We start from the raw sequence: 15131 nt of genomic DNA on the forward strand, positions 1-15131 counted from the left end.
GTAGGTACTTTCTTAATTCTTGTTGAACTGAATTGAATTTGGGTGAATTTTCTTACCTCTCTAAGTTTAAGTTTTCTCAGCTAGAAAATAAAGGTCTTAAATCACATAATATGTGAACTTGTATTCCTGGAATATCTTGTCCCAATTTCCGTAGGGCTTTGGTTATAAAAACTGATTGTGAATAACTGACCTTGAAATACTTTATGCCATAGTGTTCATAATTCTATCTATAAAGCATCTCCTATTACTGGAAAACTTTCTATCTTTGGGTCTTGTCAACCAAGAGTTTTATGATGATGATAAAATGAAGAAGTGTAATACGAAGGTGGAAGAGAAAGAAAAACAGGTGAAGTCAGATGGTGGTTCTTTGTTTTTAATTACTTTACAATTATCTCATTTGAACCTCATAACAACCCAATGAAGTAGATATTATTATTAGGTCCATTTTACAGATGAAGTGAAGATTTGCCCAGGGTCACAAAGGCAGTAAATGTCTGAGGCTGGATTTGATCTCATATTTTTCTGCTTCTAGGGCCAGCACTCTATCTAATAAACATGAGTTAATTGAAGCAATCTAGTGTTTTTTTAAGTTTATACTGTTTAAGGAACATTTGACATCCTTGAAGCCATTTTTAACCAAGACATCTTTTTTTATCAGCTATGAAAGAGAAGGATTAGCCTTTATATACCACCTTAATGATGACAAAATACTTTATAAATATTATCTCATTTTAATCTCACAACAACTCTATTATTATCCACATTTTACAGATGAAGAAACAGGCAGAAAGAGATCAAGTGACATGTCCAGGGTGACATAGATAGTGTCAGGGGCCAGATTTAAAGTCAGTTCTTCTTGACTCCTAGTGTCCTACCTCCTATACCCTCAACTTTCTCTTATAAACAATTATTGAGAATAGTTCACCTGTCAGATCTATGGAGAATGAAAGAATTTATGACCAAACAAGAGAGAGAGAACACTATGAAATGCAAAATGGATAATTTTAATCACATTAAATTAAAAATGTTTTGCACAAACAAAACCAATATAACCAAAATTAGAAAGAAAGCAGGAAGCTATGAAACAATTTTAATAGCAAGTGTTGCTGATAAAGACATTATTTCTCAAATATATAGAGAACACAGTCAAATTTATAAGAATACAAGTCATTCACCAATTGCTAATTGGTTAAACAGGCAGTTTTCAGATGAAGAAATCAAAGGTATCTATAGTCATATCAAAAAATACTCCACATACCCCTTGATCTAGCAATACCACTCCTAGTGCTATATTCCAAAGAGATCATAAAAATGGGGAAAGGATCCACATATACAAAAGTATTTATAGAAGCTCTGGAACTAGAACTGGAAATTGAGGGGATGTTCATCAATTGAAGAATGGCTGAATAAGTTGAGGTATACAAATGTAATGGAACACTATTGTGCTTTAAGAAATTATGAAGAGGCAGACTTCAGAAAATCCTGGAAAGACTTATATGAACCGATGCTGAGTGAAGTGAGCAGAACCATCACAACATTGTTTAAAGAAACACCTCAGCACGTGATGACTGATTTTGATAGACTTAGCCCTTCTCAGAAATGCAAGAACCCAGAACAATTGTGAAGGACTCATGATGGTAAATGCCATTCACATCCAGAGAAAGAACTATGGAGTTGGAATGCAAAGTTAAGTAGAGTATTTTCTTTTTTTGAGTTGTTTTGTTTTTTCTTTCTCATGTTCTCTCCCGTTCATTATAATTTTTCTATGCAACATGACAAATATGAAAATGTGTTTTATAGGAATACATGTACAGAGCCATATCATATTGCATTCCATCTTGGGGAAGGAGGAACACGGGAGAGAGGGGGAGAAAATTTAAAACTTATAAAAGTGAATATTGAAAACTAAAAATAAATAAATTTAAAAAGAAAAAAATGCTCTACCTCACTATTGATTAGAGAAATGCAAATTAAAGCAACTCTGAAATACCATTTACACCTATTAGATTTGCTAACATGAGGAAAAAGGAAAATAAGTGTTAGAAAAGATGTGGGAAAATTGGAACACTAATGCATTTTTGGTGGAGTCGTGAAAGTTTCTACCATTCTGGAAAACAATTTGGAACTATGTTCAAAGGGCAATCAAACTGTGCATACTCTTTGGTCCAACAATACCATTACTAGGTCAGTATCACAAAGAGATCATAAAAAAGCCAAAAAGATCTGAATATGTAAAGTTCTTTTTTGTGGTGTCAAAGAATTGGAAATAGAAGGAATGTTCATTAATTGGGGAATGGCTGAACAAGTTGCAGTATATGAATGTAATGGAATATTATTGTTTTATAAGAAATGATGAGCAGGTAGATTTCAGAAAAACCTGAGAAAACTTACATGAATTGATACTGAGTAAATGGAGCAGAACCAGGAGAACATTGTACACAGTAACAGTAACAATATGAGATGATCAATTCTGATTGACTCTGCTTTCCTCAGCAATAGGATGATCCAAGATAATTCCAACAGACTCATGATGGAAAATACTATCCACATCCAGAGAAAGATCTGTGGATTCTGAATGCAGATTGAAGTATATTATTTTCATTTAAGGGGAGGGGGAAGTTGTGGCTTTTTCCTCTTGTAATATTTCTTCTTTCACAACATGACTAATGTGGAAATATGTTTCCATGATTGTAGATGTGTAACCTATATCAAATTGTTTGCTTTCTTGAGAAGGGGGGAGGAAAAGGAAAGAGAACAATTTGAAACTTGAAATCTTATAAAAATGAATGCTGAACACTATCTTTATGTGTAAATGGAAACAATAAAATACTATTTTCAAAAGAAAAACAAAATAAAATAATGAACAAAAAAATCCTTGCAAAAGAATCCATCAAAAATGAATTAAGGATATCTCTTGAAATTCCTGCTAATGTAGAAGTAATAGACCATATCTGTCCAAGCCTGCCCCCTCTCCTGCCATGTCCTCCCCCCCAATAATTAGCCAGTATAACATGAGGAGGAAGCAAACATTGAACAACAGATACATCATAGGACCTGCAGAAGGAGGCATTATGGGGATGCCATTTTGAACACATACATTCTTGTTGTATCCCTATGTAATTTGCCTGTTTAGCTCAAGATTCATGTTGAGAGCATCAGCCATGCCATGTTTCTTTCATTATTCAGGGTCAATTAATATACTGTACATCTTGCCTTTAAGTACTATCTCATTATGTTTTCCCCTCATGTAATTCAGTTGGTGATGATTAAAATAATTTTTCAATGGAGATGTCACAGTGTAATGAAAAAATATACTGAAGTAGTGCAGCAAGCATTTGTAAACATTTTTATGAGTGCCCTGGTTGTGGTTACATAACACTGAATCAACTGGCCATAAAATCATGACATGAACTCAAAAGAAGAGCTGGGGTTTGCAACAAAGGAAGACAAAATGGAGGAACCTTGTTCTGCTGTGAGCTTGCCATAATGAAAGAAGGAATGGACTTGGAGGTGGGTAAGAATTTTTTTTGATAAATATTATATATAATTTCAGAGTAGTTAGATGACACAGTGGGTAGGGTGACACACCTGGAGTCAGGAAGATGCATCTTCCTGAGTTCAAATCTGGCTTCACACTTACTAGCTATGTGATCCCAGGCAAGTCACTTATCCCTGTTTGCCTCAGTTCCTCATCTGTAAAATGAGTTGAAGAAAGAATGGCAAAGCACTCCAGTATCTCTGCTAACAAAACCTCAAATGGAGTCATGAAGAGTCAGACATGACAAAAATGACTAAATAACAACAACAAAAAGGCATACTATCACAGGGAAGTGCCTTAGTTTCCCTGGGGCTCAGTTTCTTCCCCTATAAAATGGAGATGAAAAACATATTTAGTATCTGCCTCAACAGAATTGTGATAAGGATCAAAAAAAGATCAGATTTGAAAAAAAATTTTTCTAAGCCTTTAATCACTCTAGAAATGTTAGCAATTATTACTGAAACAAAGACTAATGCTGGGTTTGCTTTTATTTTGGCATACATAGATGGGTAGAGAAGGAAACATGGCTTAAAGCAAGAACATATCTGGATAATGTCCATATTTCCAAAAGAAGGACTCTAGAGCCTGTTTGCACCTGTATTAGTGAGGTTAATCATTTGTCTGTGTACCACCATCTGTGAAGGGTGGAACTGGTCATCCAGGACTCTCTGAAGATTAAAGCTGCCTCATCCTATTATTAACAACTAATAACTTTTAGCCTAAGAGTAATATGATTGTCTTCAAATCAATTTGGTCCTCATCTTTGCTATTTTCTCGAGTTTATATCAGATGAAAAGTTATTAATTCAATGACAATAACTCGAAGACCCCAACTAGGAAAATCCACAACATTCAGGCAGAAGTGTGTTTCTGCCATAATTTGAATTTTTTTTTTTAATTTCTGGCTAATCTTGGTTGAGGCAAAATAAGGATATAGGAAACTATTAGGTAAAAGGAGTGAATAGTGTACGTTACAGTGTTGATGATTGGCCAAGACATGAGGAGAGGTTGGGAAAGAGTCAGACTTTTGGACCATCCTTCAGTCCTTGAACAGATGAGTGCCAGCAGCAGCTTCAGTCAGTCTTCTCTTCCATAATATTTACAAGGGTACAATGGTCCACATCAGTCTCTCCTTTCTGGTCACAAATCAGCTCTTTTCATGGGTTCTCCTTTGACTCATTTGCCCATGTGGTGACAGTCCTTTCTAGCTGTCTTCACTAAGTCCTGAGTGGAGATAGGGACACAGTGTCCTCTCCCACTGCTGCTTCTCAGCTCACATAGTCTTCAGTTCTCTCTCTTTGTCAGAGTGAGAGTGTGTGTGTGTGTGAGTGTGTGTGTCCACTTAAAAGTTACTAGAAGTGACCTGAGCTCACTTTGCAGCTCAGAGATTCTCATGATACAAACCACTCTCAAAACTGAGAAGGTATAATTGTCCCTCTGGACTGAAAATCTAAATATGCCATGAAGTTCTCAAACCCCTCTTACATATATGTTTTTAGCAAGATCCCCTATGGCAGACTATTTCCATTGCCTAAACAGAAGGTTATGAATTCCCAGACTAGGGTGGTGGCCCCATGAGTATGATGGTTTGGAGAGTTGGCATGGAGAGACAATCAATACACTTTGGCAACTGGTTAGAATGAGAGGATAGAAAACAGGGTAGAAACTACAAGAACATTGAGAGTGCTAACATGAATAGCTAAGGGCTTGAACAGTGCTCCTGTTTGATTTTAACTATTTATGTTTAGCAAATCACCATTTTGAAACTAATGCATTAGTGGTAGAACTGTGAATTGGTCCAATAATTCTAGAAAACAACTCACACTTATGAGAGAAAACTCACTCAGTTCTTAATCATTTGTTTACAACTATCTTTGGCCCAGAAATCCCATTGTTGAACATGCGACTCACTGGTTCAAGCAGGGGAATTAGAATACTCCTTGCTCCCCATTGCCAGTTCCATGTTATCTCCCTACATACATCATTCAGTAACTTCACCTCCTTTGAGACTCAATCAATTCATCTCTTTCACCCAATTAAAACCTTGGTAGTTATTGTCTATAGACCTTCAAGTCACTCCCCTTCCTTCCTCAATGAGTTCAGTGCATGACTCATATTTTTTTCTCTCCTCTCCAACTCTTGCTCACATACTAATGGACTTCAACATAATGAAATTCTTTCAAATACACTCTTAACTACTCAGCTTCTCAACTTACTATTCACTTCCCAAGCTCTACTCCTCTATCCCACCTCAGCCACACACAAAGATGGTCATATCTTTGATCTTTCCATCACCCCAAAATATACTGCCTCCATGTGCAGGAATTAGGAAATTTCCTTATCTGACTATAATCTATTGGCTTTCCACCTCTGCCTCTGCCTTCCCCTGCCAAACATTCATTTTCATGATAACTTCTGGTCCCTTGATCTCTCAGTCCTCTCCCAGACCATGTCCTCTGGAGATGGGAAAGGGGAGTTGGTCTCCCTCCTCCCACTAGCCACTTTCTCTTTCTCCCATATTGACCCTTGGTGAAACAAATCAGCTCTACTCTGTCCTCCTTTCTCTTCTAGCCTCTTATCATGTCACCAATTTTGCACTACCAGACCTCAGCTTGGGTCATTTTCACCATTCACCTTCTTCACCCCTCCGTATGTGCTCTTAAATGATTATGGTGAAAATCATGCAACCATTCTGACTGAGTTTAATACAAATTTATGTTATACAATTGCAACTGGGTCCTCACTGCTGCTAGGCAATCCCACCACGCCTCTCTTATCAACTCACTGGTCACTCTCCATAGTGGCTCTTCCAAACCTTTTCATCCCTCCTCAAATCTCCCATTGTTCCTCCTTCCCCTACACTCTCAGCTGAGAACCTGGCCTCATATTTTATAGAAAAAATAAAGACTTTTTACAGCAAACTTCCACTTCTCCCCTCCTCCTCATGTCCTATCACTCAGATACCTTTTGCTATTATCTCCTGCATCACCCTAATGGCACATGATGAGATGGTCTTAACTCCTTACCAAAGCTAATCCGCCTACCTGCTCAAGCGATCCCATTCTATGCCCTCTCATCCAAAAGATATTCCCTTCTGTCATCCACACTATTTTCAATCTTTCTCCTGCAGTGGATCCTTCTCCACTGCCTGAAAATATGCCCACATCTCCCCCATACTCAGAAAACCCTCAATTGATTCTTCCATCCCTGCTAACTACCATCATATATCTCTTCTGCCCTTTGTGGATAACCTCCTCAAAAAGACTGTCCACAATAGAAGCCTCCACTTTTTTCTTCTCTTAAACTTTTTAACTCCTTACAGTCTAGCTTCTGATCTTATAATCTCACTGAAACTGTTGTCCCCAAGTTACTAATGATGCCTCAGTTGCCAAATCCAATGGCCTTTTCTCTATTCACATTCTCTTAGCCCTCTCTGCAGCCTGTAACACTGTTTATCACTCTCTCCTCTTTGATGCTTTCTTCTTTCTAGGCTTTCCAGGTACTACTTTCTCTTGGTTCTCCTCCTACCTCACCACTCCCTCTCTGTCCCCTTTGCAAGATCCTCCTCAGAATCATACCCTCTAATCATAGATATTGCCCAGGGTTCTGTCCTGGGCCTTCTTTCCTCCCTTTATACTTTTTTTTGATGATCTCATCATCTCCCATGGACATAATTACTATCTCTATGTTGTCAAACCTACCTATTCTTCCCTAACCCCTCTTCAGACCTACAATCTCTCATCTTCAGATGCATTTCAAACATTTCTTTCCCCCTATATCTTCCCCTTGATCCTGACCTTCCTTATTACTATAGAGGGCAATGCCATTTTTTCAGTCCCTCAGACTCCTGACCTGAGTCGTCTTTGACTCCTCACTGTCTCTTACCCCCCAAGCTGATGCCAAGGCCTGTCATTTACCTTTGGACCATCTTTATAATACTCTCCCTTTTCTCCTCTGACACTGCCCCCACTCTAGTGCTGACCCTCATCATCTCACATCTGGACTACTGTAATAGCTGTTGGTGGGCTTGCACGCCTCAAGTCTCTCCCCACTCCAATCTCTCCTTCCCTCAGCCACTAAAGTAAAGTTTCCCAAAGCTGAGGTCTAACTATTTCACTCCTCTACTCAATAAATTCCAAGGCTCCCTATTCCCTCCAGGATCAAATATAAAATCCTCTGTTTGGCCTTCCAAGACTTTCTTTCTACCTTTCCAGACTTCTTAACCCTTACTCCCTACACATAGTCTGCAATCCAATGACACTGGCCTCCTGGCTGTTCCACTGACAAGATACTCCATCTCTCAGTGCCTAGAATTCTCTCTGGTTCTCCCCCTATGCCTGGAATTCTCTCCCTCTCCACTCTGACTACTTATCTCTCTGACTTCCATTAAGTCCCCACTAAAATCCACCTCTCTACCAGAAGCCTTCTCCAAGTCCTCTCTTAATTTTTTCCTGTTTCTCCTCTATATGTGTTTGCTTGTTGTTTCCTTCCCTTATTCTGGGAGCTCCTTGAGAGCCAGGATTATTTTTTGCCTTTGTATCCCCAATGCTTAGCACAGCATCTGACATATAGTAGGTGCTTAATAAATGTTTATTGATTGAATGACAGATTTCCCAGAATATCCTACTGAAAGAGTAGATATATTTCTTTTTGCAAGTAAGAAGACAAACAGGACATGTCCTAAGAAGAGCTTGAGTGATTAATCCAAAGCTCTGCTGTGTTCTGACAACATCAGAGTGATATGAACTGTGAAAAGCTTCTAGCTTGCTTATGGAAGAAGGGATAGATCTGGAGAAAACCACAAGCTCGGGGCACTGGGAAACAGTTTGAACTATGAAGTTCCTCGAGGACATTTGCAGTGTGAGATTCCCCTGGCTAGGGAGCTTTTTTTCTGCAACTCTTCTTTAGACAAATATTTTTCGTCTTTTAAGGGATCAGACTGGTGAATTTTAGTCTTTGGACTCTCAGCACCTACCATAGTTACTGCTCCAATTTTTTTTTATTTTTGGTCCAGACCTCTGATTTACTTCCAAGTGTGGAAATGCCCTCCATTCATGTGGGTCATATCAGATACTTGCCAGTGATGTATAGTCTTAGGGAGTTGTCTAGGGACATGAGAGGGAGGATGATTTACTCAGAGTCATACAGCTTATGTTTTTGGAATAGCTGCTTGTCTTTGTTTAAATTTTAAAAGGAAGGAGAGTAAAAACAAAATTAAACCACATATTTGTTTTTTTTTCTTTTTTCAAATTCACATGTTGGCCTTTTGATGACCGTCATTCCCCTGCTTCTGTCTCTGGTTGAACTTAGTAGGAGGGTGGGGAGTAGGAATGATCCTCCCCCTGAATAGAAGCAGCCTCTGGACCAGTTGTTCTGGATCTTCTGCTCCCTGAGGCTGCCTGAAAAACAGATGTGCCTCTGATCCCTGAACCTCTCAATGTGTTGCTGTTGCTTCATCTTGGAGTCATGTGTCTTCAGTGACCACATTTTTGGCCAAAAAATGGATATTTCCTAATGCTCCAGTGAGAGCCCAGTTACATGAGGCATAAGGATTTCTATTTAACAAACCAAATTGTCCCCCAGAGCCCCAGTGTGGTGAGTAGGTGACCCTGCATTCCTGAAGACTGTACCAGATGACTAAAAGCTCTGCTAAAGATTGCTTTCCTGGAGGCAGCTAGGTGGTTCAGTGGATAGATCACCAACCTTGAAGTCAGAAAGACCTGAGTTCAAATCCAGCCTTAGTTGTGACCCTGGGCAAGCTACTTGAGCTTGGTCTATCTCAATCTCTTCAACCCCAAAATGAAGATCTTAGTATCATCTACCTCCCAGGATTGTTTGGAGGATCAAATAAGATAATATTAGTAAAATGCACAACACAGTATCCTACACATGCTCAAGAAAATACTGACTTCCTTCCTGAGAATTTGAGGATTCAGGTCAAAAGCTCACTACCAGACTATAGAAAAAGAGCCCCTTGAGCAGCCAGTCTGCATTTAGAGAGGTTTCTTTTAATTTTTAAATTTTTTTTATCACATTCACTTCCCTTTGCTTATGCAAACATTTATTAAATGTTTGCTGCATACAAGTTCTCACAGAAGTCTCTAATTCCACAAGTTGAGTCTGGGTTTTTCCAATTTCTTTGCTGAAGCTCAATAGAGTAGATATTTTTTTTTTAATGATGAGATTTTAAATGGTGGCGACAGCATCAACATAGGATAACACTGCGTTTAGAGTCTGAAGAGCTAGGTTTAAATACTAATTATGCCACTTACCACTGTATGACCTTTGGTAAGCAACTTGATTCCTCTGGGCCTGCAAAATGAGGGAATCAGACAACAAGACCTCTAGCTTCCTGTATACTTTTAAATTCAAGGTGATTCAGTTTAAGGAATATTTATCAAGCACCTACTATGTACAAGACACTGAGTTGGGCATCAAGGATACAATTACCGAAAACAAAACAAAATCCTATATCTGTCCTCAAGGGGTTTATACTCTACCTGGTGTAACGAGTTGTCTTACCTATCTACCAAGAGTGGATGGATTTTGATGGGCATCTGTGGAGAGGAGCCATGGAGGAAGCAAGGATATGAGTGAAATCAACCATCTTTCTGTTTTTGAAGTCTTATCAATGCCCCATGTTTATTTCATAGTCATTTTAAGTTACACTCCCTATCTCCACCCACAATATCTTAATTTGTAATAGAGGGAAGAACCCAAACATAGCCAACCACACAAGTGACATACAGTATTACATACACCCAGCCCCCTTTGTTTTCAAGGAACAGAGAGAAATGCATTCCGTCATCTCTTCTCCAGTGCCAAGACTGATTGATCTAGGTTCAGACTATGTGTGTGTGTATGTGTGTGTGTGTGCGTGTGTGCGTGTGTGTTTTATATATATACATATGTATGTATATATATAAAATCAGACTGTAATTCTGATGTTCTTTGTGGTTGTTATTACAGTAATTGTTTACTTTTCTCAGTTCTGCTCAATTCACTCTGTATTGCTTCTTATTTCTTCCCAATAAAATCCACACCCTAAATTAATGGAACGTCTGATCATTTTATCCAGATCTTCTCTGGCTTTCCCATATGTATCAATCCTTAAAACACAATGATACACTGTTACATTGCATGTCACAGTTTATTCATCCATTTTCCAAAGGCTACTGAATTTGTAATTATTGGTTTGGAATTCAATTCCCTGTTCTTCTCCTTAATACCCAAGTAACCTTAGCAGGTAGATAGAACAGTGGACAGGCCAGAAGTCAGGAAGACATGAGTTCAAATTTGGCCTCACACATTTATTATCTGTGTGATCCTGGGCAAGTCAATTCACCTTTGTCTGCCTCTATTTTCTCAACTGTAAAATGGAGATAGCAGCATCTGCCTCATAGTGTCATGGTGAGGATCAAGTGAGATATATTTGTAAAGCACTTAGCACAATGCTTGGCACATAATAAGCTCTTAATAATAATTGCACCCTTCCCTTTCCCTCCCCCTTGGGCAAATCTCTTGACCCATCTAGGTCTCAATTTCTCTAAAATAATGAGATCAGAGAAGGTAACGTCTAAAATACTTTCAAGTTCTAAATCTATGGTCCTGCTTTGCTTCCAGGTTTTTGTCACCACAAATTAGCATCACTACAATGTTTTGTTATATATGGGACTTCTTTGTTTGGTCTCCTTGAAGTTCATGCCCAGTAATGATATCTCTGCGCTGAAGGCTTTGAACAGGTGAGTGACCTCTCCAACAATGCCAAATTGTTTAGTAGTTAGATCAATCCCTACATCCTTGAACTGTGAATCGGTCTTCCCACATTCTGAGGAGTAACTATTTTTGTCTTTTGTTTACTCTTTGCCAATATCTTAGATATGAAGAAAACCTTCTATTTGTCTGGATTAAAGAAACTTCATATCCTTTGACTGCTTAGGTATTGAGAATGTCTCTTGGTCTCGTGCAATTAAATATCTATGTATGTTGGATATAAGACTTTTACTATAGATGTTCAGTATATATTTAATGAGAGGCAGGGTAGTACAGTGAAAAGACAGCTGACCTCAGAGACAGGAAGAGATGAATTCAAGTCCTAACTCTTGACGCATAGTAGCCATGAGATAAATTGTTATTAATAACCAATGATTCGGAGAAATCCAGAGTTCTCCCCTTCTTCTAAAGTCCGGATTTTTAAAAGTTCAGTCTCTCATAGGGTATTGCTGAAAATGATATTGGACTACCTTTCCTGTTCAAGACCCCACCCTAGTGGAGTAGCCCTTGTGTTCCACTCAGGCTTGGGTGGGCAGAAATTCTTTGAATAGATTACCAAGGCTCCTGTGGTATGGGTACAGAGATAGTTTCTCTGTCTAGGTGTGACATGATACTACTCTCAACCCCCCATTATAATACTTTTTTTTAACCAGTCAGTTTATTCCCACTCCTTTTCCAAAAGAACACATAAGCCACGAGCTGCTTGCCACGATTGTCTTTGCCAAAGGGCCATCTTTTTATTAATAATACTGGCTTTATCAATAAAAGGATTAAATTACCCAGACATTATGTCTCTCAAACCATTTTAATCACCACAGACATTTGACCCTGAGTAATTTATTTTACCACTTAGTCCTCTGAACTCAGTTTACAAATTTCAGACAAGGTGCTAACCTTCATGCGTAGAGTCCCCTCATTTGGGAATTCCCTATACCACTGAAATTACAGGCTTAGTCCCTATCTGATTTAATACAAAGCATTTCCCCTCAACTGATGGCTCCTCTTCTTACACATTATCCATAAAAATGTGGTTTTTTAAATAATTTTATGAATTGAAATTGTCTTTTTTCATCCTTTATCATCTCCTCTATCTCTTGTTTGTTTAACATTTCTCTCCTAGCCAAAGTTACTAGTAACTTCTTCCATTTTGCTTGAATTTTTAAAAATGGTGTTGCATAGAATTTACTGTTATATATGCTATAATATGTTATAAGTAGAATTTACTGATGTATCTGTTATAAGATACTAGTCTAATTACATTTTCTGCCAAACTACTTTTCAGGGTTCCTAACAGTTGTTTTGGAATAAAGCATTCTTTCCTTAGCTAATATTCTTAGAGTTATTAAACACTAACATACTGAGGCTAATTATTTCTGTTTCTTCCTTATTCTATCAGTTCAACAGGAAATCAGCAATGTTTGGAAATTGTAAGAATCCAGATAAGCAGTGTAAAACCACTTAGGATCATAAGTACAGAGCTAGAAGGAATATTAGCAATTATCTTTCTAATCCAACTCTTTATTTTTCCAGTAAGGAAAATGATACCCAAAGAGAAGAAACAATTTGGCCAAAGGCAAAGGAAGAGCCAAAACTCAAGTCTTCTAACTCTATATCTTGTTTTGTTTTCCTATCACACCATGCTGCAAAGTGTGTTGTCATTAAAATAAATAAGTAGGCAAATAGAAATTGTTTACTAAATGGTTAATAAACTCAATTGTAAGCCCAGAAAACATTCTGAAGGCTTAGCTGACCCATGACCATTCTTGTCTTTTCAGGTCTCACTACACCTAGAGTATTTTCAAATCGACGAAAATCTATTTCAGAAAGACTGAAGAAGAAAAGACTTCACAGTCTCTCCTATGCATGACACTGTTTAACAGTATTTTAGACTTTAAAAAAGTATTCTACATAGATAATCTAAATCCTTCATTCTGTAGCTATAGCCTTACTAGAGATGAATGGATGAAAACAGGTCTCATGCTTATTTCCATAACTAATGGGGGAGTTGGGGAGAAAGTAGGGAAGTAGGACTCTGCATCCAGCAGTTACTGCTTGAGAATGAACAAGTCCCTTGGGCTCTCAATCCTGCACCTGCTTTTGAAATTTGTGACTTATGAGAGAGAAGAATGATTTCCATTCATGGCTAAAGCTATAATGAGGAATTCTCTTACCTGAGGCAAAAGAGTTACAGGAAAGGTCAATGGTAGCAGTAGTGGTACAAAGGATGGTCAATGGGTGAAGTCAGTGTACATAGGAACAATACAGGGGAGAGAGTGGACTGTGCCATAGTGTTGCTCTTGTTGGTAGTTGATCATTCTCCAAGAAGGTCAATGACACCATGAGGTGATGTCTTGACTCATGAATGAATTGGATTTAAGTGAGGTAGAGTAGTCAGTTTCCCTCTCCCAGGGTCATCAAAGCAATGGTAAGATAAAATTCAATGTAACTGGCATGGCCCAAGATGGAGTGGGCGACTTAGGCATCTGTGATGTCTGACCAAGCTCTAAACACTCCACAGTGCCTGCTTCCACCACTTTCATGAAACAAATTGCTCACATTCACCTATTCCACTGAGAGAAGTCTTCACATACTTGAAGTAGACACCTTGGGGAAAGCCCCCAACTCACCAATGGTTTGGAGGTCCCTTGGTTACTCTTATCCTGGTGTAGTCCACCTGCTGTAACAGTTTATGAGGTGTGGTCACTGCACATGCTACAATTTCTTGGAGCCATAGGTGAGAGCTGAATGCTGGATAGACACCAAATGTGTATGAGCTTGAAAAGAGCTTGGCAACTTCTCACCCCAGAGGGGTTAATCCTCCTTGAACACCCCATACACCCTGTTGTGCCATATAGATGTGGTCCAGAAGAGGACCACTAAGCACAGTGCACACGGAGGAAGCCTCCACTCTGCTAAAGGCCCCCTATCATGTTTTGACCCTATGAAAAAGCCCCAGTTACCATGCCCTAGTCATCATTTTTCTAAGGATCTAGATGTAGATAGAGGCTTTGAAATGCCCTGGTCAGGAAAGCATGGGATAAGGCATTTGCAGTGAAAAAAAAATCAGTAGTGTGGTTCAAATAGACAATAAAAACAGTTTAGTGTCATGAGACTAGTCTCTCTATCTTGACTTTTTTTGTGGCTCCTCACCTGAAATCCAAGCTGCACCTGTTGGCTTGCTCCTCCAAAGGGCCATTGGCTGAGGGCCATGAGCATTCCAATCCATTTGAACTCAGGAAAATTTGCACATGGGAGTGATGGGAAACACTGGCAGCCAAAATGAGAACTGGGCAAAGCTCTCTAAGCATCACCTTTCATGACCCAGTTGAAATCAAGCCCACATTTACAGAAACACAAGGAATTTCCCCAAAATGGAGCCAAGGCCTAGCGTGCAGCTTTGATTTACAGTAAAAGAACTCAGAATTGGAGCCTGAGAGAAACAGAACATGTTAAATCTGGTGCAACAAGGGAAGGCTAGCTTCCCAGTGTGAGCCCAAACCACAAAGAAAAAGCTTCCTGTATGTAATCATGTGACAAATTTCAACCTGGGGATGGGTTTTCTCTAACAGGATAAAGGAACTAATGTCCTAACCATAAGAGGCATGTCCTAAATTGGTGGCTCATTGTTGCTGAGAGATTTTTCCATTTTATTCAGATCTGTTCCACCTCCATAACTAAGCTGTCATGAATTTTGAGTAAAACACAGGTTTGTGCACCAGGGGTCAGCAGTTTCCAGTCTGAATTGTAACTGGATGGAGTCATAAAAGCTTTACTGGTCAATACAGAGAATTTTTTTTTTTTATAACTAGCATCTAGGTATT

The 15131-nt window shown here is 38.7% G+C and overlaps 1 long non-coding RNA gene across 1 annotated transcript; it reads left to right on the top strand.

Annotated features, from left to right (window-relative positions):
• The first annotated feature begins 3419 nt into the window (after window positions 1–3419).
• On the top strand, window positions 3420–14492 carry LOC140517526 (uncharacterized). Its single transcript, XR_011971622.1, has 3 exons — window positions 3420–3510; window positions 11161–11279; window positions 12841–14492. It is a non-coding gene; the product is annotated as an uncharacterized lncRNA (long non-coding RNA).
• Window positions 14493–15131: the final 639 nt, after the last annotated feature.

This window comes from Notamacropus eugenii, chromosome 1, assembly GCF_028372415.1.
Source record: "Notamacropus eugenii isolate mMacEug1 chromosome 1, mMacEug1.pri_v2, whole genome shotgun sequence".
NCBI lineage: Eukaryota > Metazoa > Chordata > Mammalia > Diprotodontia > Macropodidae > Notamacropus > Notamacropus eugenii.